Source organism: Prinia subflava, chromosome 11 (genome assembly GCF_021018805.1).
Source record: "Prinia subflava isolate CZ2003 ecotype Zambia chromosome 11, Cam_Psub_1.2, whole genome shotgun sequence".
NCBI classification, from domain to species: Eukaryota; Metazoa; Chordata; class Aves; order Passeriformes; family Cisticolidae; genus Prinia; species Prinia subflava.
Genome location: NC_086257.1, coordinates 6,970,040 through 6,995,580, shown reverse-complemented (window position 1 = coordinate 6,995,580; position 25,541 = coordinate 6,970,040). Strand labels below are relative to the sequence as shown.

Sequence of the window (25,541 nt, the reverse complement as noted above, 5' to 3'; positions counted from 1 at the left end):
TCTTCCCCAAAGACACCATCCAGATGCCGGCCTTGGGGCTGGACACACGGAGCAAAGTGGGTCAATTTGTGTGTGAGAAAATGGGTCAGTTTGTCTTTCAGGAGAGACAGAGGCATGCCTGTGATCACCTTGCTACGTGTTGATTTCCTTGTTTTCTAGAGGATCCCAGCTTCCCAAGCTGAGGCCAGAGCTCTGGTTGTAAAACACATGAGGGCCTTGTTTACTTTTCAAGGACAGGCAGAGAGGGTTGGACTGGGCAAGGCAAGGCAAGGCAAGGCAAGGCAAGGCAAGGCAAGGCAAGGCAAGGCAAGGCAAGGCAAGGCAAGAATGATTAGATAGGGTGTGTAGTGATGGGACAAGGGCCACTGGTTGAAAAATGAAAGCAGCTATATTTCGATTAGATATTGCGAAGGAATCTTTTTGTCTGAGACAGGTGACACACTGGAAGAGGCAGACCAGAGAAGTTGTAGAAGCCATTTCTGGGGGGTTTAATTAGATGATTTTCAAGTCCATTCCATCACCAAGTGATTCCAAGAGTCATTGCATGATTCTGGGTTGTATGAAATGATGATTTGAGATGAAAGAGGCTGGGACCTCATCAGCAGTGAGGCCTCACAACTGGCCACTCCCAGGGGTTTGGATGTTTCACAAACAAGGAATGTTTGTGGCCCCACAGGGCACTGGGACACAGCATAAAAGGCTGTGCTGCTCCAGGCTCTGCATCCTGGTCTCTGGCCTCCCTTTCCTCAAGGAACGAGGTAAGCCTGAGTGTGCTCCATCCCTCCCTGTGGGCTGAACTGCTGTCCTGGAGGCTGCCCAGCTGCACCCTTGGGCTGCCTCAGCTTGGCCCTGCCACAGAAGTGTGGAAGGGCCGTCAGCCTGTCCATGCTGGTGGCAGGGGACAGCTGGGAAGAGGGGGCTTTGTTCCAGCAGAAGGGGATGCATGGGGCTCAGCCTCAGGGGGATGTGGCCAGCAGAGCTGGCACCTGTCGGGGTGGAACAAAATGTCCCAGCGCATGCCCAGACACCTCTGACAGAGCCGTGGGGGTTGTGCAGATGGGCTGGGAGCAGTCTTTGCACAGGGCCCTTAAAGCCCCTCTGCTGGGCCCTGTTCCTGCAGTGGGGCGGCCTTGCCGTGCCGTGGCACTCGCAGGGCACCAGGAGGGGGGTGGGAGCTGTGGGCACAGAGTGTGTTTGGAAGAGCAAATGTGTCCCTGGGGAGAGCCGAGGGACAGAGAGACAGAGCGCTGCTGAGGCTGGTGGCGCTCCCTGCTCTGTGTTGCAGCTCTGCCTCCTGCTCCGAGAGATGTCTTGCTGCAGACCCTGTCCCCCACGGCCCTGCGGCCCCTGTGGCCCAACGCCCCTTGCAAGCAGCTGCAGTGAGCCCTGCCTGGCCCGCTGCGCTGACTCCACGGTGTACATCGAGCCTTCGCCCGTGGTGGTGACCCTGCCGGGCCCCATCCTCACCTCTTTCCCTCAGAGCACCGCCGTGGGATCCTCTCTGTCAGCTGCTGTGGGCAGCTCCCTCAGCTCCTCGGGGGTTCCCATCTCTTCTGGGGGCTCCCTTGGCCTGGGCGCCTCAGGCCTGTGTCTGCCTTTCTCCCGCTGCGGTCAGATCTGCTGAAGCCACCGCATCATCCCCTTTGGCCTTCCCTAAGGGGCCCATCTCTTTCCCTCCCTCAGCCCTGCACACAGGGCTCCCTTGGCCTCTGCTCTGTGCAGCTGCTTTTGCTCCTTCTCATTAAAGCTTTTGTGCAGCAATGCTGGAGACTCGTGGTCCTTTGTTCTCCTCCTCCCTCACCTTCCACCTGCTCTGCCAGGAAGATCCTTCCCTCTCCATGGAAGCAAATGTAACCCTGATGAGGAGGAACTGCTCAAAGTTGGTAGAGCTGCTTGAACTGATGCAAAGCAATAGAAAAACTTGGCTGGGAAAAGAGGAAAAGAAGCTGTAGAGCAAAGGAACAAGAAAGGAGCAGTGGACAGGGGTTGGCATACAAGCAATGCCACACAGAGTCACCTGCTGTCACTGTGGGAAGGCTCCAACCTGCACAGAGTGTGCACCCAGTCTCCGTTTTTGCATTCATTCCACAGAGGAGCCAACAGTCCCCGAGCAGCCTCCTGTGCCTGACCCATTTTGAGTGGGTGGTCTCCACCTCAGCCCTGTGTGATTCATCAGAGAACACTCCACAAGTGACCCAGCAGCAGAGTAGGGCTGTGAGGGTGTGAGCATGCTGAGGGGAAGGCTGGGGGAACAAAAAGGCTGAGGTCCCACTGAGATTTGAACTCAGATCACTGGATTCAGAGTCCAGAGTGCTCACCATTACACCATGGGACCTTCTGCACACCTCAGCCCTGGCCCCTGGGCCAGCTCTCACTCGGCCTCATGCCCCAGCTGGGGCTGCCTGTCTCTCCATCGCCTTGGACATCCATCACCAAGTGCAGCCCTCCTGCACCGCCTCCACGCACTCTCACCACGCCATCCTTCAGGGCACCAGCACAGCTCCTTCTGCAAGCCTGCCATGGCCTCCCTTACAAGCACCACCCTCAAACCCTCAAACAATCTTGTCATTCCCAAATGGCAACAAGCTCTTTCTGACTCAGGTCAGGCCTTGGGAAGTCACCTTCACACAGCAGGAGCCCCCTTCTCTTCTCCAGCCCAAGCCAGTCCAGCTCTTTAAGGACTAAGGAGAGGGAAACCTTGCACCATCTCTACAAGAGGTGAAGAAAGATCCTCTGGGGAATGCAGGAAAGGAGATGCAGAGGCAAGGAGAAAGGACAAATGACACACGAAGGGCTGAGCAATGGCTGAGATCGAGCTCCTGTGAGGAAGAGCTTCACTCACTGCCTGTGGTGGAGAGCAAGGAGGGCAGAGCCCTCTCTGGGAACTCTTCCTTCTTGGAAGGAACCTGACTGCAGGACACAAGTCCAAATGCCTGCAAGACAAAGCAAGGAGCAGGCGACTCAGTGCCTGAGTCCCATTGCAAGCCCAGCATGATGCCCAGGTGTGGAGAATCACCAAGTTCTCTGCACACCTGGCTCCAGTGGCTCACCACTCTCTGAGAGTCACTGCAGGATCATCATGGAGCCACTCCAGTCCTAGAACGCAAGTCCTGTTTCACCAGAGCATCGCCCATGGCCCCAGGCCTTTCAGGACACCCCTTCAGTGCCATGGCTGCTCTGCAGGATGGAGTGCCATCCAGAATATTCAGTGTGTGCCTGCTCCAGTAACGGTGCTGGGCTGCCACAAGCTTCGCAGATGTTCCAGAGTTGTGGTGGTGGCAGCAAGAGGAGAGGCAGAGGGAAGAGCAGGCCAATGGGCACGGTTGCCCACAGACCCGGAGCCCAGTAGGGTAAAAGTTGTTGGGCCAGGCAGCTTGGCTGCAAAAAGTGCCTTAGCAGAGGATGGTTTCGATCCATCGACCTCTGGGTTATGGGCCCAGCACGCTCCCTCTGCGCCACTCTGCTCCTGCTCAGCCCTCCCTGCCATGGCCCCCACTGCAGCCTCATGCTGCCACACGCTGCTGCCCTCACTCCCTCTCTGCTCTGCCTCCCCCTCCCCACAAAATACACTCCTGCACTCATTCAGCTCCACTGCCCGCCCGCTCCACACCTCCAGGGCCTCGCCTTGCCCTTCTCCCACACCTCCCGCACACAGCCCTGCACACACACTTCTCCTTTCACCACCCACGCTCACGCTGCACCTCTCAACGCTCCCCTGCAGCCAGCCTGCACCCAAGGGCCTTCCTGCACCTCAGCCCACCTCAAATCCACACACATCCTCACACCCGCAGCCCTGCCCACAAATACAGCTCTGCTCCCAGCATGCTGCACCACTGCAGCTGCCTGACACTTCAGTTCTTTGCTGGCAAAAGAGGGACACGCGTTGCCTTTGCTTGCCTTGCCAAGGGAAAGGATTCTCCCCGTGGAGCTGTGCAGACTGTGCTCTCTCAGCTCAAGGCTGCTGCAGGTTACTCTGCAGTAAAAGCTCTGCGCTCTGGGCACCTTGTGCCGAGCAGGCTGTGCAGCTGCAGGTGCTTGCCTTTCCCACCTGGTGCCGGTGTGAGGGATGAAGTGCTGAGCTGCAGGGGCGGCTGCATTTCCCCTTCCCCTCTTCACAGATGCTGCCCAGGGCTCCGGGCTGCTTTTCCCCTGCAGGGCGTGGCCCAGCCCGAGTGCCTGGGCTGCAGGGCACGGAGCCGGCAGCAGCAAGGGGCTCTTGTCCCCTGCCCTTCCCCGGGCCCTGGGGCTTTGCTTGCCCTGGGCATGGCCTGCAGAAGGGCCGGGCAAGGCTGGCAGCAGCTGCTCCCTTGCAGCCACAGCCCAAAAGGGGCGCCTGGCCCGTAGTTCAGGATTCGAACCTGTGCGGGGAAACCCCAATGGATTTCTAGTCCATCGCCTTCACCACTCGGCCACAACTACCTGCTGCAGCCCTGCCTGCCCTGCCCAGCACACACCCTGCGCCGCCACGCCCGCGCCCACGCGCTGCAGCCCAAGGCTCCTCTTACAAACCGCTCTTCCACATTGCTTCAAACATCACCGACAACACCGGCACCAAAAGGTACTTTGAGAGTAAAGGAATGCACAAACAACTTCCTTGCCCACATTCACTCTCCTGCTGACAGGACACTTAAGGTACAACAAAGGGAAAACAAGCAACAACACCAAACAAAACCCAACCAATCAAACCAGAAATTAACCAAGACCTATCTAGGGGACTGTGTGTGTGTGTCTCTGTGTGTCTGTGTGAAAAAAGACAGTGAGGGCCAAAATATAAAGGTCTAACCTTCTTATCTACCCATGCAGAGTTCCCCCCACAGTCCTCCTAGTAGAGACCATGCTTGGTTGAAAAACCAAAAGGGATTTGATGTATTTCATTGAATCTAGGGGCAAATACAGAGTGTGTGTGTCTGTGTGTCTGTATGTCATTATGAGAAAGAGAGAACGAATTGATTATGGTATGGATGTTTGTTGTGAATTTGTAATTAACTCCTTGCTGTGACTGTGGATCTACCACTGCTAAACCCTTTTGCACCCTTTGAATTTTGTATCCATATCCTTTGCATAATGTGCAATTCTGAATGCACAGTCTCCCTATAAAACATTGATTTCAATTCCATATTCTGTGTGTGCTTCATTGGTTTAGTGAGTAGCAGGGTGAACTTTGCTGTCAAACTTTGTTGAAGCCACACTGCCCATGTCCAGCCATGAAAAGAAATGCTTTTCTCCTTTCCATCCCACAATGCTGTACTCATGCCACAGACACATCACAAAATCACCAATAGAGGTGAGAAGATTGATGTTACTGTGCTTTTGTGAAGAGGCCTTGACAGGACAGAAAAGTTACTCAAAAGATCAGTATTAACTCTCACAAAGAGCAAATTGGTACAGGGTCCTGCAGGGCCGTGTTCTCCAGGTTCCAGACCCACATTCAGTGACTGAGGCTTTGTTGCTCTGGTGTAATTTCTGGGAGGTCTTTGTGGAGCTGCTGGTGAGCTCAGGACAGCAGCCAGTGCTCACCCTGGCAGAGCAGGTGGAAGGTGAGGGAGGAGGAGAACAAAGGACCACGAGTCTCCAGCATTGCTGCACAAAGGCTTTAATGAGAAGGAGCAAAAGCAGCGGCACAGAGCAGAGGCCAAGGGAGCCCTGTGTGCAGGGCTGAGGGAGGGAAAGAGATGGGCCCCTTAGGGAAGGCCAAAGGGGATGATGCGGCGGCTTCAGCAGATCTGACCGCAGCGGGAGAAAGGCAGACACAGGCCTGAGCCACCCAGGCCAAGGGAGCCCCCAGAAGAGATGGGAACCCCCGAGGAGCTGAGGGAGCTGCCCACAGCAGCTGACAGAGAGGATCCCACGGCGGTGCTCTGAGGGAAAGAGGTGAGGATGGGGCCCGGCAGGGTCACCACCACGGGCGAAGGCTCGATGTACACCGTGGAGTCAGCGCAGCGGGCCAGGCAGGGCTCACTGCAGCTGCTTGCAAGGGGCGTTGGGCCACAGGGGCCGCAGGGCCGTGGGGGACAGGGTCTGCAGCAAGACATCTCTCGGAGCAGGAGGCAGAGCTGCAACACAGAGCAGGGAGCGCCACCAGCCTCAGCAGCGCTCTGTCTCTCTGCCCCTCGGCTCTCCCCAGGGACACATTTGCTCTTCCAAACACACTCTGTGCCCACAGCTCCCACCCCCCTCCTGGTGCCCTGCGAGTGCCACGGCACGGCAAGGCCGCCCCACTGCAGGAACAGGGCCCAGCAGAGGGGCTTTAAGGGCCCTGTGCAAAGACTGCTCCCAGCCCATCTGCACAACCCCCACGGCTCTGTCAGAGGTGTCTGGGCATGTGCTGGGACATTTTGTTCCACCCCGACAGGTGCCAGCTCTGCTGGCCACATCCCCCTGAGGCTGAGCCCCATGCATCCCCTTCTGCTGGAACAAAGCCCCCTCTTCCCAGCTGTCCCCTGCCACCAGCATGGACAGGCTGACGGCCCTTCCACACTTCTGTGTCCGGGCCAAGCTGAGGCAGCCCAAGGATGCAGCTGGGCAGCCTCCAGGACAGCAGTTCAGCCCACAGGGAGGGATGGAGCACACTCAGGCTTACCTCGTGCCTTGAGGAAAGGGAGCCCAGAGACCAGGATGCAGAGCCTGGAGCAGCGCAGCCTTTTATGCTGTGTCCCAGAGCCCTGTGGGGTCACAAACATTCCTTGTTTGTGAAACATCCAAACTCCTGGGAGTGGCCACTTGCAAGGCCTCAATGATCATGATGCCCCTGCCTCTTTCATCCCAAATCATCATTTCATACAACCCAGAATCATGCAAAGACTCTTAGAATCACTTGGGGATGGAATGGACTTGAAAATCATCCAGTTAAACCCCCCAGAAATGGCTTCTACAACTTCTCTGGTCTGCCTCTTCCAGTGTGTCACCTGTCTCAGACAAAAAGATTCCTTCACAATATCTAATCGAAATATAGCTGCTTTCATTTTTCAACCAGTGGCCCTTGTCCCATCACTACACACCCTAACTAATCATTCTTGCCTTGCCTTGCCTTGCCTTGCCTTGCCTTGCCTTGCCTTGCCCAGTCCAACCCTCTCTGCCTGTCCTTGAAAAGTAAACAAGGCCCTCATGTGTTTTACAACCAGAGCTCTGGCCTCAGCTTGGGAAGCTGGGATCCTCTAGAAAACAAGGAAATCAACACGTAGCAAGGTGATCACAGGCATGCCTCTGTCTCTCCTGAAAGACAAACTGACCCATTTTCTCACACACAAATTGACCCACTTTGCTCCGTGTGTCCAGCCCCAAGGCCGGCATCTGGATGGTGTCTTTGGGGAAGAGGCTGAGGGCAGGGAGCACAAAGCTCAAGGCTCCTTCTCCTGGGGCAGGCATCACCTTACCCACTCAATTAATTTCACAGTTCAAAGGGATATTGAATCAGAGTCCCAGAGCAGGTGGGAATCACAGTGATGTGGAAGAGTTGGGAAAATCCAGGAGCTTCAGGCAAACCTGAATCATCCTGGTGTGGAAATGAGTGCACATGGTGCCCTGGACTCGGGCATTCCAGGGATACAGAGCACACAGCCTCTTGCTCCAAAATGTTCAGCCTTTCTCAGGGGCATTTCCAGGCCTTTTAGGACCAGTCCCAAACCTCCTTGTACGTCCATGTAATCCTGTGCTGCTGCTGCAGCTTTCCAAAAGACATTGCCTTCTGCTGACTGCACAGGGGCCATGGCACACAGGGCATCCCAGGATAATGGAGGCTGGGAGAGAGCACTGGAAGTCCTGAGCTCCTGCTCGGAGAAGAACAAACTTCCCAGTTGCCTGCACAAGCTGTGGGTCTCATCCCATTGTGCTTTGAACACTGCCAGTGTCAGACAGGTCCCTGTCTCATGGCAGCACCTGCAGGGATGCCCTGCACCCCTGGGAGCCTACCAGGAGATGGAAAGGGCTCCTACAGCTGAGCCTCCCAGGTCCTTGACGGGGACAACCACCAGGAGATGACACTGAGGCTGCTGCAGCCTCAGGATGGTGAGACCATGCCATGGCAGCCTGCAGAGCACAGGGCTGGCTGTGTGCAGGGAATGCCACCTGCTCTGCATTGCACTCTCAGGCCAGTGACAAGGAACCCCTTTGGGGCAGAAGGGCTGCAAAGCAGAGAGAAAGTCTGGCCCTTGAGAGCTTTCGGCCCTAATGCTGAGACTTCCTTGCTGTCCATGTGCAGATGTCACCCCACAAGCCTGAGATCTGATCACCTCATGCATGGTGCCCTTTCCTTGGCACTGCAGACACCACATCTGGGTTGGTGTCCCCATTTGGTGTCCCGGGGACAAGGGAGGTGGTGGTGATCTCTTATGGAGAGAGGCACTGCCAGAGAACCAGGCAGGACAGAAGGGCTGCAGCACCTGACACATGGGGGGAGGCCGAGGGCACTGCCCTTGTGCAACCTGGTGGAGATGAGCCAGGCGTGGAGGGGGCCTGGAGCTGCTGTCTGCACCACCTCCTGGTGCTTCTGGGGAGAATGAAGCCAGACTCTCCTGAGAGATGAAATGTCAAAGGGCAAGAGGCAAGAATGAAAATCCCAGTCTTCCTTGGGGGAAGACAAGGGACAGCGCTGGGAGAGCTGCACAGGGGAGAGAGTGACCTCTTTCTTGACCTGTGGCAGTGCTTAGAAGTCAGCAGGACAAGGCCCACAGCCTGCTCAGGAACCAGAGCAGCATCATCTGCCCAGAGCAGTTGACAGGAGCACAGGTCCTCCAGAGCTCCATCCAGACCTTCTGGGGTTGATCTGGAGTTCTCTGAGTCACTAGAGCCCGTGAGCAGCCACCAAAAGACCCTGCCTTGGCAGACAGCAAATGCAGGAGGTTGCAGAGGAGCACCAGGTGATCCACAAATGGAGAGAGAAGGTGGGGAAATGCCCTTCATGGCAGCAGAACATTGAGGCTATGAGCCCTGTTATCCCTTGGGTGCCTGAGTCTGCAGCACCCAGTCCGCTGAAGTCCACACTGGGTGACTCAGATTTGCCTGGAGCTCAGGGATTTTCCCAGCTCTTGCACATCACAGTGACAGCCACGTGCTCAGGGAGACTGATCCAGTGTCCCTTTGAAATGTAAAGTGCATGGAATGGGAAACCCCATCCCTGACCCAGAAAGAAGAGCCATGGGCTTTGGGCTCCCTGCCCTCAGCCTTTTCCCCACAGCCACCATCCAGGTCTCTGGCCTCTGGGATGAGCACGCTGAGCCAAACAGGTCACTGAGGCTGTGGGCCCCTTCAGGGAAGGACACGGCATCTCTTTGATCACAAAACCAGGCCGTGGTACAGCCTGAGGACTGTAAGCAAGTTGCCCATGGCTGTCTCCTGCAGGGGACATCCTTGCAGGTGAGCATGGGCTTTTCTTGCCACTGAGCTTTGCCAGCTCCGTGCAGAGTTGGGTCTCTTCCCCACTAGGGGTTGTGCAGTGTTGGCTTTCTGCCTCAACTGACCCACAGTGTTCTGGATGTCTGTGATGAGGCATGGAAGAAATGGCTCTCAGGATTAGCCTGAGTGCCTGCACTGAAAGCTCCTGAGAGCTGTCCTGAGGTGTCCCTTCATGGCTGCATTTAACTGTAACTGGAGCCAAACTAACCATCAGGAAGAACAAGTGACAGAAGCAGTAGACACTACAAAAATTCATTTCAACTCAGCTTCTACACTGGTCTAGGACCTCCCATCCAAGTGGTCCTAAGAAGCTGGGACACACATGAGTCATTTCCATGATGGGTGGTGTGAAAATGGTAAAAATGCCTGAGATGAAAGAGGAAGGGGCCTCATCAGCAGTGAGGCCTTGCAAGTGGCCACTCCCAGGGCTTTGGATGTTTCACAAACAAGGAATGTTTGTGGCCCCACAGGGCTCTGGGACACAGCATAAAAGGCTGCGCTGCTCCAGGCTCTGCATCCTGGTCTCTGGCCTCCCTTTCCTCAAGGAACGAGGTAAGCCTGAGTGCGCTCCATCCCTCCCTGTGGGCTGAACTGCTGTCCTGGAGGCTGCCCAGCTGCACCCTTGGGCTGCCTCAGCTTGGCCCGGACACAGAAGTGTGGAAGGGCCGTCAGCCTGTCCATGCTGGTGGCAGGGGACAGCTGGGAAGAGGGGGCTTTGTTCCAGCAGAAGGGGATGCATGGGGCTCAGCCTCAGGGGGATGTGGCCAGCAGAGCTGGCACCTGTCGGGGTGGAACAAAATGTCCCAGCGCATGCCCAGACACCTGTGACAGAGCCGTGGGGGTTGTGCAGATGGGCTGGGAGCAGTCTTTGCACAGGGCCCTTAAAGCCCCTCTGCTGGGCCCTGTTCCTGCAGTGGGGCGGCCTTGCCGTGCCGTGGCACTCGCAGGGCACCAGGAGGGGGGTGGGAGCTGTGGGCACAGAGTGTGTTTGGAAGAGCAAATGTGTCCCTGGGGAGAGCTGAGGGACAGAGAGACAGAGCGCTGCTGAGGCTGGTGGCGCTCCCTGCTCTGTGTTGCAGCTCTGCCTCCTGCTCCGAGAGATGTCTTGCTGCAGACCCTGTCCCCCACGGCCCTGCGGCCCCTGTGGCCCAACGCCCCTTGCAAGCAGCTGCAGTGAGCCCTGCCTGGCCCGCTGCGCTGACTCCACGGTGTACATCGAGCCTTCGCCCGTGGTGGTGACCCTGCCGGGCCCCATCCTCACCTCTTTCCCTCAGAGCACCGCCGTGGGATCCTCTCTGTCAGCTGCTGTGGGCAGCTCCCTCAGCTCCTCGGGGGTTCCCATCTCTTCTGGGGGCTCCCTTGGCCTGGGCGCCTCAGGCCTGTGTCTGCCTTTCTCCCGCTGCGGTCAGATCTGCTGAAGCCGCCGCATCATCCCCTTTGGCCTTGCCTAAGGGGCCCATCTCTTTCCCTCCCTCAGCCCTGCACACAGGGCTCCCTTGGCCTCTGCTCTGTGCCGCTGCTTTTGCTCCTTCTCATTAAAGCCTTTGTGCAGCAATGCTGGAGAGTCGTGGTCCTTTGTTCTCCTCCTCCCTCACCTTCCACCTGCTCTGCCAGGGTGAGCACTGGCTGCTGTCCTGAGCTCACCAGCAGCTCCACAAAGAACTCCCAGAAATTACACCAGAGAACCAAAGCCTCAGTCACTGAATGTGAGACTGGAACCTGGAGAACACGGCCCTGCAGGACCCTGTACCAATTTACTCCTTGTGAGAGTTAATACTGATCTTTTGAGTAACTTTTCTGTCCTGTCAAGGACTCTTCACAAAAGCACAGTAACATCAATCTTCTCTCTCCTATGGGTGATGTTGGGATGTGTCCGTGGCATGAGTACAGCATTGTGGGATGGAAAGGAGAAAAGCATTTCTTTTCATGGCTGGACATGGGCAGTGTGGCTTCAACAAAGTTTGACAGCAAAGTTCACCCTGCTACTCACTAAACCAATGAAGCACACATAGAATATGGAATTGAAATCAATGTTTTAAAGGGAGACTGTGCATTCAGAATTGCACATTATGCAAAGGATATGGATACAAAATTCAAAGGGTGCAAAAGGGTTTATCAGGAGTAGATCCACAGTCACAGCAAGGAGTTAATTACAAATTCACATCGAAATATTCATACCTTAATCAATTCATTCTCTCTCTCACACAGACACACAGACACACAGACATACACACTCTGTATTTGCCCCTAATCTCAGTGAAATGCTCACATCAAATCCCTTTTGGTTTTTCAACCAAGCATGGGCTCTACTAGGAGGATCGTGTGGGGAACTGCGTATGGGTAGATAAGGAGATTAGACCTTTATGTGCTTGTCCTCACTGTCTTTTGTCATACACACAGACACACACAGACACACACAGACACAGACACACTCCCCTAGATAGGTCTTGGTTAATTTCTGGTTTGATTGGTTGGGTTTTGTTTGGTGTTGTTGCTTGTTTTCCCTTTGTTGTACCTTAAGTGTCCTGTCAGCAGGAGAGTGAATGTGGGCAAGGAAGTTGTTTGTGCATTCCTTTACTCTCAAAGTACCTTTTGATGCCGGTGTTGTCGGTGATGTTTGAAGCAATGTGGAAGAGCGGTTTGTAAGAGGAGCCTTGGGCTGCAGCGCGTGGGCGCGGGCGTGGCGGCGCAGGGTGTGTGCTGGGCAGGGCAGGCAGGGCTGCAGCAGGTAGTTGTGGCCGAGTGGTGAAGGCGATGGACTAGAAATCCATTGGGGTTTCCCCGCGCAGGTTCGAATCCTGCCAACTACGGGCCAGGCGCCCCTTTTGGGCTGTGGCTGCAAGGGAGCAGCTGCTGCCAGCCTTGCCCGGCCCTTCTGCAGGCCCTGCCCAGGGCAAGCAAAGCCCCAGGGCCCGGGGAAGGGCAGGGGACAAGAGCCCCTTGCTGCTGCCGGCTCCGTGCCCTGCAGCCCAGGCACTCGGGCTGGGCCACGCCCTGCAGGGGAAAAGCAGCCCGGAGCCCTGGGCAGCATCCATGAAGAGGGGAAGGGGAAATGCAGCCGCCCCTGCAGCTCAGCACTTCATCCCTCACACCGGCACCAGGTGGGAAAGGCAAGCACCTGCAGCTGCACAGCCTGCTCGGCACAAGGTGCCCAGAGCGCAGAGCTTTTACTGCAGAGTAACCTGCAGCAGCCTTGAGCTGAGAGAGCACAGTCTGCACAGCTCCACGGGGAGAATCCTTTCCCTTGGCAAGGCAAGCAAAGGCAACGCGTGTCCCTCTTTTGCCAGCAAAGAACTGAAGTGTCAGGCAGCTGCAGTGGTGCAGCGTGCTGGGAGCAGAGCTGTATTTGTGGGCAGGGCTGCAGGTGTGAGGATGTGTGTGGATTTGAGGTGGGCTGATGTTTAGCAAGGCCCTTGGGTGCAGGCTGGCTGCAGGGGAGCGTTGAGAGGTGCAGCGTGAGCGTGGGTGGTGAAAGGAGAAGTGTGTGTGCAGGGCTGTGTGCGGGAGGTGTGGGAGAAGGGCAAGGCGAGGCCCTGGAGGTGTGGAGCGGGCGGGCAGTGGAGCTGAATGAGTGCAGGAGTGTATTTTGTGGGGAGGGGCAGGCAGAGCAGAGAGGGAGGGAGGGCAGCAGTGTGTGGCAGCATGAGGCTGTAGTGGGGGCCATGGCAGGGAGGGCTGAGCAGGAGCAGAGTGGCGCAGCGGGAGCGTGCTGGGCCCATAACCCAGAGGTCGATGGATCGAAACCATCCTCTGCTAAGGCACTTTTTGCAGCCAAGCTGCCTGGCCCAACAACTTTTACCCTGCTGGGCTCCAGGTCTGTGGGCAACCCTGCCCATTGGCCTGCTCTTCCCTCTGCCTCTCTTGCTGCTGCCACCACAAATCTGGAACATCTGCGAAGCTTGTGGCACCCCAGCACCGTTGCTGGAGCAGGCACACACTGAATATTCTGGATGGCACTCCATTCTGCAGAGCAGCCATGGCACTGAAGGGGTGTCCTGAGAGGCCTGGGGCCATGGGCGATGCTCTGGTGAAACAGGACTTGCGTTCTAGGACTGGAGTGGCTCCATGATGATCCTGCAGTGACTCCCAGAGAGTGGTGAGCCACTGGAGCCAGGTGTGCAGAGAACTTGGTGATTCTCCACACCTGGGCATCAGGCTGGGCTTGCAGTGGGGCTCAGGCACTGTGTGGCCTGCTCCTTGCTTTGTCTGCAGCCCTGCTTGGAGCAGGCATTTGGACTTGTGTCCTGCAGTCAAGTTGCTTCCAAGAAGGAAGAGTTCCCAGAGAGGGCTCTGCCCTCCTTGCACCACAGGCAGTGAGTGAAGCTCTTCCTCACAGGAGCTAGAGCTCAGCCATTGCTGAGGCCTTGGTGTGTCACCTGTTCTTTCTCCTGGCCTCTGCAGCCCCTTTCCTGCTTTCCCCAGAGGATCTTTCTTCACCTCTTGTAGAGATGGGTCAAGGTTTCCCTCTCCTTAGTCCTTAAAGAGCTGGACTGGCTTGGGCTGGAGAAGAGAAGACAAGGGGGCTCCTGCTGTGGGAAGGTGACTTTCCAAGGCCTGGCCTGAGTCAGAAAGAGCTTGTTGCCATTTGGGAATGACAAGATTGTTTGAGGGTTTGAGGGTGGTGCTTGTAAGAGAGGCCATGGCAGGCTTGCAGAAGGAGCTGTGCTGGTGCCCTGAAGGATGGCGTGGTGAGAGTGCGTGGAGGCGGTGCAGGAGGGCTGCACTTGGTGATGGATGTCCAAGGCGATGGAAAGACAGGCAGCCCCAGCTGGGGGCATGAGGCTGAGTGAGAGCTGGCCCAGGGGCCAGGGGTGAGGTGTGCAGAAGGTCCCATGGTGTAATGGTGAGCACTCTGGACTCTGAATCCAGTGATCTGAGTTCAAATCTCAGTGGGACCTCAGCCTTTTTGTTCCCCCAGCCTTCCCCTCAGCACGCTCACACCCTCACAGCCCAACTCTGCTGCTGGGTCACTTGTGGAGTGTTCTCTGATGAATCACACGGGGCTGAGGTGGAGACCACCCACTCAAAATGGGTCAGGCACAGGAGGCTGCTCGGGGACTGTTGGCTCCTCTGTGGAATGAATGCAAAAACGGAGACTGGTGCACACTCTGGGCAGCTCTGTGCAGGTTGGAGCCTTCCCACAGTGACAGCAGGTGACTCTGTGTGGCATTGCTTGTATGCCAACCCCTGTCCACTGCTCCTTTCCTGCTCCTTTGCTCTGCAGCTTCTTTTCCTCTTTTCCCTGCCGAGTTTTTCTATTGCTCTGCATCAGTTCAAGGCTACCAACTTTGAGCAGTTCCTCATCATCAGGGTTACATTTGCTTCCATGGGAGAGGAAAGGATATTCCTTGCAGAGCAGGTGGAAGGTGAGGGAGGAGGAGAACAAAGGACCACGAGTCTCCAGCATTGCTGCACAAAGGCTTTAATGAGAAGGAGCAAAAGCAGCGGCACAGAGCAGAGGCCAAGGGAGCCCTGTGTGCAGGGCTGAGGGAGGGAAAGAGATGGGCCCCTTAGGCAAGGCCAAAGGGGATGATGCGGCGGCTTCAGCAGATCTGACCGCAGCGGGAGAAAGGCAGACACAGGCCTGAGCCACCCAGGCCAAGGGAGCCCCCAGAAGAGATGGGAACCCCCGAGGAGCTGAGGGAGCTGCCCACAGCAGCTGACAGAGAGGATCCCACGGCGGTGCTCTGAGGGAAAGAGGTGAGGATGGGGCCCGGCAGGGTCACCACCACGGGCGAAGGCTCGATGTACACCGTGGAGTCAGCGCAGCGGGCCAGGCAGGGCTCACTGCAGCTGCTTGCAAGGGGCGTTGGGCCACAGGGGCCGCAGGGCCGTGGGGGACAGGGTCTGCAGCAAGACATCTCTCGGAGCAGGAGGCAGAGCTGCAACACAGAGCAGGGAGCGCCACCAGCCTCAGCAGCGCTCTGTCTCTCTGTCCCTCGGCTCTCCCCAGGGACACATTTGCTCTTCCAAACACACTCTGTGCCCACAGCTCCCACCCCCCTCCTGGTGCCCTGCGAGCGCCACGGCACGGCAAGGCCGCCCCACTGCAGGAACAGGGCCCAGCAGAGGGGCTTTAAGGGCCCTGTGCAAAGACTGCTCCCAGCCCATCTGCACAACCCCCACGGCTCTGTCAGAGGTGTCTGGGCATGCGCTGGGACATTTTGTTCCACCCCGACAGGTGCCAGCTCTGCTGGCCACATCCCCCTGAGGCTGAGCCCCATGCATCCCCTTCTGCTGGAACAAAGCCCCCTCTTCCCAGCTGTCCCCTGCCACCAGCATGGACAGGCTGACGGCCCTTCCACACTTCTGTGGCAGGGCCAAGCTGAGGCAGCCCAAGGATGCAGCTGGGCAGCCTCCAGGACAGCAGTTCAGCCCACAGGGAGGGATGGAGCGCACTCAGGCTTACCTCGTTCCTCGAGGAAAGGGAGGCCAGAGACCAGGATGCAGAGCCTGGAGCAGCGCAGCCTTTTATGCTGTGTCCCAGAGCCCTGTGGGGTCACAAACATTCCTTGTTTGTGAAACATCCAAACTCCTGGGAGTGGCCACTTGTGAGGCCTCACTGCTGACGGGGCCCCTGCCTCTTTCATCCCAAATCATCATTTCATACAACCCAGAATCATGCAATGACTCTTAGAATCACTTGGTGATGGAATGGACTTGAAAATCATCTAGCTGAAGCCCCCAGAAATGGCTTCTACAACTTCTCTGGTCTGCCTCTTCCAGTGTGTCACCTGTCTCAGACAAAAAGATTCCTTCGCAATATCTAATCAAAATATAGCTGCTTTCATTTTTCAACCAGTGGCCCTTGTCCCATCACTACACACCCTAACTAATCATTCTTGCCTTGCCTTGCCTTGCCTTGCCTTGCCTTGCCTTGCCTTGCCTTGCCTTGCCTTGCCTTGCCTTGCCTTGCCTTGCCTTGCCTTGCCTTGCCCAGCCCAACCCTCTCTGCCTGTCCTTGAAAACTAAACAAGGCCCTCATGTGTTTTACAGCCAGGGCTCTGGCCTCAGCTTGGGAAGCTGGGATCCCCTAGAAAACAAGGAAATCAACACGTAGCAAGGTGATCACAGGCATGCCTCTGTCTCTCCTGAAAGACAAACTGACCCATTTTCTCACACACAAATTGACCCACTTTGCTCCGTGTGTCCAGCCCCATGGCCGGCATCTGGATGGTGTCTTTGGGGAAGAGGCTGAGGGCAGGGAGCACAAAGCTCAAGGCTCCTTCTCCTGGGGCAGGCATCACTTTGCCCATTCAATTCATTTCACAGTTCAAAGGGATATTGGATCTGTGTCCCAGAGCAGGTGGGAATCACAGTGATGTGGAAGAGTTGGGAAAATCCAGGAGCTTCAGGCAAACCTGAATCATCCTGCTGTGGAAATGAGTGCACATGGTGCCCTGGACTCAGGCATTCCAGGGATACAGAGCACACAGCCTCTTGCCTCCAAAATGTTCAGCCTTTCTCAGGGGCATTTCCAGACCTTTTAGGACCGGTCCCAAACCTCCTTGTACATCCATGTAATCCTGTGCTGCTGCTGCAGCTTTCCAAAAGGCATTGCCTTCTGCTGGCTGCACAGGGGCCCATGGCACACAGGGCATCCCAGGATAATGGAGGCTGGGAGAGAGCACTGGAAGTCCTGAGCTCCTGCTTGGAGAAGAACAAACTTCCCAGTTGCCTGCACAAGCTGTGGGTCTCATCCCATTGTGCTCTGAACACTGCCAGTGTCAGACAGGTCCCTGTCTCCTGGGCAGCACCTGCAGGGATGCCCTGCACCCCTGGGAGCCTACCAGGAGATGGAAAGGGCTCCTACAGCTGAGCCTCCCAGGTCTTTGACGGGGACGACCACCAGGAGATGACACTGAGGCTGCTGCAGCCTCAGGATGGTGAGACCATGCCATGGCAGCCTGCAGAGCACAGGGCTGGCTGTGTGCAGGGAATGCCACCTGCTCTGCATTGCACTCTCAGGCCAGTGACAAGGAACCCCTTTGGGGCAGAAGGGCTGCAAAGCAGAGAGAAAGTCTGTCCCTTGAGAGCTTTTGGCCCTAATGCTGAGACTTCCTTGCTGTCCATGTGCAGATGTCACCCCACAAGCCTGAGATCTGATCACCTCATGCATGGTGCCCTTTCCTTGGCACTGCAGACACCACATCTGGGTTGGTGTCCCCATTTGGTGTCCCGGGGACAAGGGAGGTGGTGGTGATCTCTTATGGAGAGAGGCACTGCCAGAGAACCAGGCAGGACAGAAGGGCTGCAGCACCTGACACATGGGGGGAGGCCGAGGGCACTGCCCTTGTGCAACCTGGTGGAGATGAGCCAGGTGTGGAGGGGGCCTGGAGCTGCTGTCTGCACCACCTCCTGGTGCTTCTGGGGAGAATGAAGCCAGACTCTCCTGAGAGGTGAAATTTCAAAGGGCAAGAGGCTGCAATCACAAGTTGCAAGAAAGGAAATCTCCCCCCCCGGGGAAAGACAAAGGACAGGGCTGGGAGAGCTGCACAAGGGAGAGTGACCTCTTCCTTGACCTGTGGCAGTGCTTAGAAGTCAGCAGGACAAGGCCCAGAGCCTGCTCAGTAACCAGGAGGGCTTCATCTGCCCAGAGCAGTTGACAGGAGCACAGGTCCTCCAGAGCTCCATCCAGACCTTCTGGGGTGTATCTGGGATTCTCTGAGTCACTACAGCCCATGAGCAGCCACCAAAAGACCCTGCCTTGGGAGACAGCAAATGCAGGAGATTGCAGAGGAGCACCAGGTGATCCACAAATGGAGAGAGAAGGTGGGGAAATGCCCTTCATGGCAGCAGAACATTGAGCCTATGAGCCCTGTTATCCCTTGGGTGCCTGAGTCTGCAGCACCCAGTCCGCTGAAGTCCACACTGGGTGACTCAGATTTGCCTGGAGCTCAGGGATTTTCCCAGCTCTTGCACATCACAGTGACAGCCACGTGCTCTGGGAGACTGATCCAGTGTCCCTTTGAAATGTAAAGTGCATGGAATGGGAAACCCCATCCCTGACCCAGAAAGAAGAGCCATGGGCTTTGGGCTCCCTGCCCTCAGCCTTTTCCCCACAGCCACCACCCAGGTCTCTGGCCTCTGGGATGAGCACGCTGAGCCAAACAGGTCACTGAGGCTGTGGGCCCCTTCAGGGAAGGACACGGCATCACTTTGATCACAAAACCAGGCCGTGGTACAGCCTGAGGACTGTAAGCAAGTTGCCCATGGCTGTCCCCTGCAGGGGACATCCTTGCAGGTGAGCATGGGCTTTTCTTGCCACTGAGCTTTGCCAGCTCCGTGCAGAGTTGGGTCTCTTCCCCACTAGGGGTTGTGCAGTGTTGGCTTTCTGCCTCAACTGACCCACAGTGTTCTGGATGTCTGTGATGAGGCATGGAAGAAATGGCTCTCAGGATTAGCCTGAGTGCCTGCACTGAAAGCTCCTGAGAGCTGTCCTGAGGTGTCCCTTCACGGCTGCATTTAACTGTAACTGGAGCCAAACTAACCATCAGGAAGAACAAGTGACAGAAGCAGTAGACACTACAAAAATTCATTTCAACTCAGCTTCTACACTGGTCTAGGACCTCCCATCCAAGTGGTCCTAGGAAGCTGGGACACACATGAGTCATTTCCATGATGGGTGGTGTGAAAATGGTGAAAATGCCTGAGATGAAAGAGGCAGGGGCCTCATCAGCAGTGAGGCCTTGCAAGTGGCCACTCCCAGGAGTTTGGATGTTTCACAAACAAGGAATGTTTGTGGCCCCACAGGGCTCTGGGACACAGCATAAAAGGCTGCGCTGCTCCAGGCTCTGCATCCTGGTCTCTGGCCTCCCTTTCCTCAAGGAACGAGGTAAGCCTGAGTGTGCTCCATCCCTCCCTGTGGGCTGAACTGCTGTCCTGGAGGCTGCCCAGCTGCACCCTTGGGCTGCCTCAGCTTGGCCCGGACACAGAAGTGTGGAAGGGCCGTCAGCCTGTCCATGCTGGTGGCAGGGGACAGCTGGGAAGAGGGGGCTTTGTTCCAGCAGAAGGGGATGCATGGGGCTCAGCCTCAGGGGGATGTGGCCAGCAGAGCTGGCACCTGTCGGGGTGGAACAAAATGTCCCAGCGCATGCCCAGACACCTCTGACAGAGCCGTGGGGGTTGTGCAGATGGGCTGGGAGCAGTCTTTGCACAGGGCCCTTAAAGCCCCTCTGCTGGGCCCTGTTCCTGCAGTGGGGCGGCCTTGCCGTGCCGTGGCACTCGCAGGGCACCAGGAGGGGGGTGGGAGCTGTGGGCACAGAGTGTGTTTGGAAGAGCAAATGTGTCCCTGGGGAGAGCCGAGGGACAGAGAGACAGAGCGCTGCTGAGGCTGGTGGCGCTCCCTGCTCTGTGTTGCAGCTCTGCCTCCTGCTCCGAGAGATGTCTTGCTGCAGACCCTGTCCCCCACGGCCCTGCGGCCCCTGTGGCCCAACGCCCCTTGCAAGCAGCTGCAGTGAGCCCTGCCTGGCCCGCTGCGCTGACTCCACGGTGTACATCGAGCCTTCGCCCGTGGTGGTGACCCTGCCGGGCCCCATCCTCACCTCTTTCCCTCAGAGCACCGCCGTGGGATCCTCTCTGTCAGCTGCTGTGGGCAGCTCCCTCAGCTCCTCGGGGGTTCCCATCTCTTCTGGGGGCTCCCTTGGCCTGGGTGCCTCAGGCCTGTGTCTGCCTTTCTCCCGCTGCGGTCAGATCTGCTGAAGCCGCCGCATCATCCCCTTTGGCCTTGCCTAAGGGGCCCATCTCTTTCCCTCCCTCAGCCCTGCACACAGGGCTCTCTTGGCCTCTGCTCTGTGCCGCTGCTTTTGCTCCTTCTCATTAAAGCCTTTGTGCAGCAATGCTGGAGACTCATGGTCCTTTGTTCTCCTCCTCCCTCACCTTCCACCTGCTCTGCCAGGAAGATCCTTCCCTCTCCATGGAAGCAAATGTAACCCTGATGAGGAGGAACTGCTCAAAGTTGGTAGCCTTGGACTGACTGCAGAGCAATAGAAAAACTTGGCAGGGAAAAGAGGAAAAGAAGCTGCAGAGGAAAGGAGCAGGAAAGGAGCAGTGGACAGGGGTTGGCATACAAGCAATGCCACACAGAGTCACCTGCTGTCACTGTGGGAAGGCTCCAACCTGCACAGAGCTGCCCAGAGTGTGCACCCAGTCTCCGTTTTTGCATTCATTCCACAGAGGAGCCAACAGTCCCCGAGCAGCCTCCTGTGCCTGACCCATTTTGAGTGGGTGGTCTCCACCTCAGCCCTGTGTGATTCATCAGAGAACGCTCCAGAAGTGACCCAGCAGCAGAGTAGGGCTGTGAGGGTGTGAGCGTGCTGAGGGGAAGGCTGGGGGAACAAAAAGGCTGAGGTCCCACTGAGATTTGAACTCAGATCACTGGATTCAGAGTCCAGAGTGCTCACCATTACACCATGGGACCTTCTGCACACCTCACTCCTGGCCCCTGGGCCAGCTCTCACTCGGCCTCATGCCCCAGCTGGGGCTGCCTGTCTCTCCATCGCCTTGGACATCCATCACCAAGTGCAGCCCTCCTGCACCGCCTCCACGCACTCTCACCACGCCATCCTTCAGGGCACCAACACAGCTCCTTCTGCAAGCCTGCCATGGCCTCTCTTACAAGCACCACCCTCAAACCCTCAAACAATCTTGTCTTTCCCTAATGGCAACAAACTCTTTCTGACTCAGGCCAGGCCTTGGGAAGTCACCTGCACACAGCAGGAGCCCCCTTGCCTTCTCTTCTCAAGCCCAAGCCAGTCCAGCTCCTTAAGGACTAAGGAGAGGGAAACCTTGACCCATCTCTACAAAAGGTGAAGAAAGATCCTCTGGGGAATGCAGGAAAGGAGCTGCAGAGGCCAGGAGAAAGGACAGGTGACACACCAAGGGCTGAGCAATGGCTGAGCTCCAGCTCCTGTGAGGAAGAGCTTCACTCACTGCCTGTGGTGGAGAGCAAGGAGGGCAGAGCCCTCTCTGGGAACTCTTCCTTCTTGGAAGCAACTTGACTGCAGGACACAAGTCCAAATGCCTGCTCCAAGCAGGGCTGCAGACAAAGCAAGGAGCAGGCCACTCAGTGCCTGAGTCCCATTGCAAGCCCAGCATGATGTCCAGGTGTGGAGAATCACCAAGTTGTCTGCACACCTGGCTCCAGTGGCTCACCACTCTCTGGGAGTCACTGCAGGATCATCATGGAGCCACTCCAGTCCTAGAACGCAAGTCCTGTTTCACCAGAGCATCGCCCATGGCCCCAGGCCTCTCAGGACACCCCTTCAGTGCCATGGCTGCTCTGCAGAATGGAGTGCCATCCAGAATATTCAGTGTGTGCCTGCTCCAGTAACGGTGCTGGGCTGCCACAAGCTTCGCAGATGTTCTAGAGTTGTGGTGGCAGCAGCAAGAGCAGAGGCAGAGGGAAGAGGAGGTGGGCAATGGGCAGGGTTGCCCACAGACCTGGAGCCCAGCAGGGTAAAAGTTGTTGGGCCAGGCAGCTTGGCTGCAAAAAGTGCCTTAGCAGAGGATGGTTTCGATCCATCGACCTCTGGGTTATGGGCCCAGCACGCTCCCGCTGCGCCACTCTGCTCCTGCTCAGCCCTCCCTGCCATGGCCCCCACTGCAGCCTCATGCTGCCACACACTGCTGCCCTCACTCCCTCTCTGCTCTGCCTGCCCCTCCCCACAAAATACACTCCTGCACTCATTCAGCTCCACTGCCCGCCCGCTCCACACCTCCAGGGCCTCGCCTTGCCCTTCTCCCACACCTCCCGCACACAGCCCTGCACACACACTTCTCCTTTCACCACCCACACTCACGCTGCACCTCTCAACGCTCCCCTGCAGCCAGCCTGCACCCAAGGGCCTTCCTGCACCTCAGCCCACCTCAAATCCACACACATCCTCACACCTGCAGCCCTGCCCACAAATACAGCTCTGCTCCCAGCACACTGCACCACTGCAGCTGCCTGACACTTCAGTTCTTTGCTGGCAAAAGAGGGACACGCGTTGCCTTTGCTTGCCTTGCCAAGGGAAAGGATTCTCCCCGTGGAGCTGTGCAGATTGTGCTCTCTCAGCTCAAGGCTGCTGCAGGTTACTCTGCAGTAAAAGCTCTGCGCTCTGGGCACCTTGTGCCGAGCAGGCTGTGCAGCTGCAGGTGCTTGCCTTTCCCACCTGGTGCCGGTGCGAGGGATGAAGTGCTGAGCTGCAGGGGCGGCTGCATTTCCCCTTCCCCTCTTCATGGATGCTGCCCAGGGCTCCGGGCTGCTTTTCCCCTGCAGGGCATGGCCCAGCCCGAGTGCCTGGGCTGCAGGGCACGGAGCCGGCAGCAGCAAGGGGCTCTTGTCCCCTGCCCTTCCCCGGGCCCTGGGGCTTTGCTTGCCCTGCGCAGGCCCTGCAGAAGGGCCGGGCAAGGCTGGCAGCAGCTGCTCCCTTGCAGCCACAGCCCAAAAGGGGCGCCTGGCCCGTAGTTGGCAGGATTCGAACCTGCGCGGGGAAACCCCAATGGATTTCTAGTCCATCGCCTTCACCACTCGGCCACAACTACCTGCTGCAGCCCTGCCTGCCCTGCCCAGCACACACCCTGCGCCGCCACGCCCGCACCCACGCGCTGCAGCCCAAGGCTCCTCTTACAAACCGCTCTTCCACATTGCTTCAAACATCACCGACAACACCGGCACCAAAGGCACTTTGAGAGTAAAGGAATGCACAAACAACTTCCTTGCCCACATTCACTCTCCTACTGAAAGGACACGTAAGGTACACCAAAGGGAAAACAAGCAACAACACCAAACAAAACCCAACCAATCAAACCAGAAATTAACCAAGACCTATCTAGGGGACTGTGTGTGTGTGTGTGTGTCTGTGTGTGTCTGTGTCTGTGTCTGTGTGTGTGACAAAAGACAGTGAGGACAAGCACATAAAGGTCTAACCTCCTTATCTACCCATACGCAGTTCCCCACACGATCCTCCTAGTGGAGCCCATGCTTGGTTGAAAAACCGAAAGGGATTTGATGTATTTCATTGAGTCTAGGGGCAAATACAGTGTGTGTGTCTGTGCCTGTGTGTCTGTGTCTGTGAGAGAGAGAGAATGAATTGATTAAGGTATGAATATTTCGATGTGAATTTGTTAGTAACTCCTTGCTGTGACTGTGGATCTACCACTGCTAAACCCTTTTGCACCCTTTGAATTTTGTATCCATATCCTTTGCATAATGGGCAATTCTGAATGCACAGTCTCCGATAAAACAATGATTTCAATTCCATATTCTGTGTGTGCTTCATTGGTTTAGTGAGTAGCAGGGTGAACTTTCCTGTCAAACTTTGTTGAAGCCACACTGCCCATGTCCAGCCATGAAAAGAAATGCTTTACTCCTTTCCATCCCACAATGCTGTACTCATGCCACAGACACATCCCAACATCACCCATAGGAGAGAGAAGATTGATTTTTCTGTGCTTTGGTGAAGAGGCTTTCACAGGACAGAAAAGTTACCCAAAAGATCAGTATTAACTCTCACAAGGAGTAAATTGGTACAGGGTCCCGCAGGGCCGTGCTCTCCAGGTTCCAGACTCATGTTCAGTGACTGAGGCTTTGTTGCTCTGGTGTAATTTCTGGGAGTTCTTTGTGGACCTGCTGGTGAGCTCAGGACAGCAGCCAGTGCTCACCCTGGCAGAGCAGGTGGAAGGTGAGGGAGGAGGAGAACAAAGGACCACGACTCTCCAGCATTGCTGCACAAAGGCTTTAATGAGAAGGAGCAAAAGCAGCGGCACAGAGCAGAGGCCAAGGGAGCCCTGTGTGCAGGGCTGAGGGAGGGAAAGAGATGGGCCCCTTAGGCAAGGCCAAAGGCGATGATGCGGCGGCTTCAGCAGATCTGACCGCAGCGGGAGAAAGGCAGACACAGGCCTGAGGCGCCCAGGCCAAGGGAGCCCCCAGAAGAGATGGGAACCCCCGAGGAGCTGAGGGAGCTGCCCACAGCAGCTGACAGAGAGGATCCCACGGCGGTGCTCTGAGGGAAAGAGGTGAGGATGGGGCCCGGCAGGGTCACCACCACGGGCGAAGGCTCGATGTACACCGTGGAGTCAGCGCAGCGGGCCAGGCAGGGCTCACTGCAGCTGCTTGCAAGGGGCGTTGGGCCACAGGGGCCGCAGGGCCATGGGGGACAGGGTCTGCAGCAAGACATCTCTCGGAGCAGGAGGCAGAGCTGCAACACAGAGCAGGGAGCGCCACCAGCCTCAGCAGCGCTCTGTCTCTCTGTCCCTCGGCTCTCCCCAGGGACACATTTGCTCTTCCAAACACACTCTGTGCCCACAGCTCCCACCCCCCTCCTGGTGCCCTGCGAGTGCCACGGCACGGCAAGGCCGCCCCACTGCAGGAACAGGGCCCAGCAGAGGGGCTTTAAGGGCCCTGTGCAAAGACTGCTCCCAGCCCATCTGCACAACCCCCACGGCTCTGTCAGAGGTGTCTGGGCATGCGCTGGGACATTTTGTTCCACCCCGACAGGTGCCAGCTCTGCTGGCCACATCCCCCTGAGGCTGAGCCCCATGCATCCCCTTCTGCTGGAACAAAGCCCCCTCTTCCCAGCTGTCCCCTGCCACCAGCATGGACAGGCTGACGGCCCTTCCACACTTCTGTGTCCGGGCCAAGCTGAGGCAGCCCAAGGGTGCAGCTGGGCAGCCTCCAGGACAGCAGTTCAGCCCACAGGGAGGGATGGAGCACACTCAGGCTTACCTCGTTCCTCGAGGAAAGGGAGCCCAGAGACCAGGATGCAGAGCCTGGAGCAGCGCAGCCTTTTATGCTGTGTCCCAGAGCCCTGTGAGGCCACAAACATTCCTTGTTTGTGAAACATCCAAACTCCTGGGAGTGGCCACTTTTGAGGCCTCGATGCTGCTGAGGCCCCTGCCTCTTTCATCTCAGGCATTTTTCACCATTTTCACAGCACCCATCGTGGAAATGATTCATGTGTGTCCCAGCTTCCTAGGACCACTTGGATTGGCGGTCCCCTGGCCGGTGTAGAAGCTGAGGTGAAATGAATTTTTGGAGTGTCTATTGCTTCTGTCATTTGTTCTTCCTGATGGTTAGTTTGTCTCCAGTTACAGTTAAATGCAGCCATGAAGGGACACCTCAGGACAGCTCTCAGGAGCTTTCAGTGCAGGCACTCAGGCTAATCCTG

At 56.9% G+C, this 25,541-nt stretch overlaps 9 non-coding genes across 9 annotated transcripts; 3 read left to right on the top strand and 6 right to left on the bottom strand.

Annotated features, from left to right (window-relative positions):
• Window positions 1-2,263: 2,263 nt before the first annotated feature.
• Window positions 2,264-2,335, bottom strand: TRNAQ-CUG (transfer RNA glutamine (anticodon CUG)). The gene has a single exon. It is a non-coding gene; the product is annotated as a tRNA-Gln (tRNA).
• Window positions 2,336-3,393: 1,058 nt separating this feature from the next.
• TRNAM-CAU (transfer RNA methionine (anticodon CAU)) lies at window positions 3,394-3,465 on the bottom strand. The gene has a single exon. It is a non-coding gene; the product is annotated as a tRNA-Met (tRNA).
• An 874-nt stretch (window positions 3,466-4,339) lies between these two features.
• Window positions 4,340-4,419, bottom strand: TRNAS-AGA (transfer RNA serine (anticodon AGA)). The gene has a single exon. It is a non-coding gene; the product is annotated as a tRNA-Ser (tRNA).
• Window positions 4,420-12,118: 7,699 nt separating this feature from the next.
• TRNAS-AGA (transfer RNA serine (anticodon AGA)) lies at window positions 12,119-12,200 on the top strand. Its single transcript has one exon. It is a non-coding gene; the product is annotated as a tRNA-Ser (tRNA).
• An 874-nt stretch (window positions 12,201-13,074) lies between these two features.
• Window positions 13,075-13,146, top strand: TRNAM-CAU (transfer RNA methionine (anticodon CAU)). Its single transcript has one exon. It is a non-coding gene; the product is annotated as a tRNA-Met (tRNA).
• A 1,070-nt stretch (window positions 13,147-14,216) lies between these two features.
• On the top strand, window positions 14,217-14,288 carry TRNAQ-CUG (transfer RNA glutamine (anticodon CUG)). The gene has a single exon. It is a non-coding gene; the product is annotated as a tRNA-Gln (tRNA).
• A 6,449-nt stretch (window positions 14,289-20,737) lies between these two features.
• On the bottom strand, window positions 20,738-20,809 carry TRNAQ-CUG (transfer RNA glutamine (anticodon CUG)). Its single transcript has one exon. It is a non-coding gene; the product is annotated as a tRNA-Gln (tRNA).
• A 1,080-nt stretch (window positions 20,810-21,889) lies between these two features.
• On the bottom strand, window positions 21,890-21,961 carry TRNAM-CAU (transfer RNA methionine (anticodon CAU)). Its single transcript has one exon. It is a non-coding gene; the product is annotated as a tRNA-Met (tRNA).
• An 874-nt stretch (window positions 21,962-22,835) lies between these two features.
• Window positions 22,836-22,917, bottom strand: TRNAS-AGA (transfer RNA serine (anticodon AGA)). The gene has a single exon. It is a non-coding gene; the product is annotated as a tRNA-Ser (tRNA).
• Between the last annotated feature and the right edge of the window lie 2,624 nt (window positions 22,918-25,541).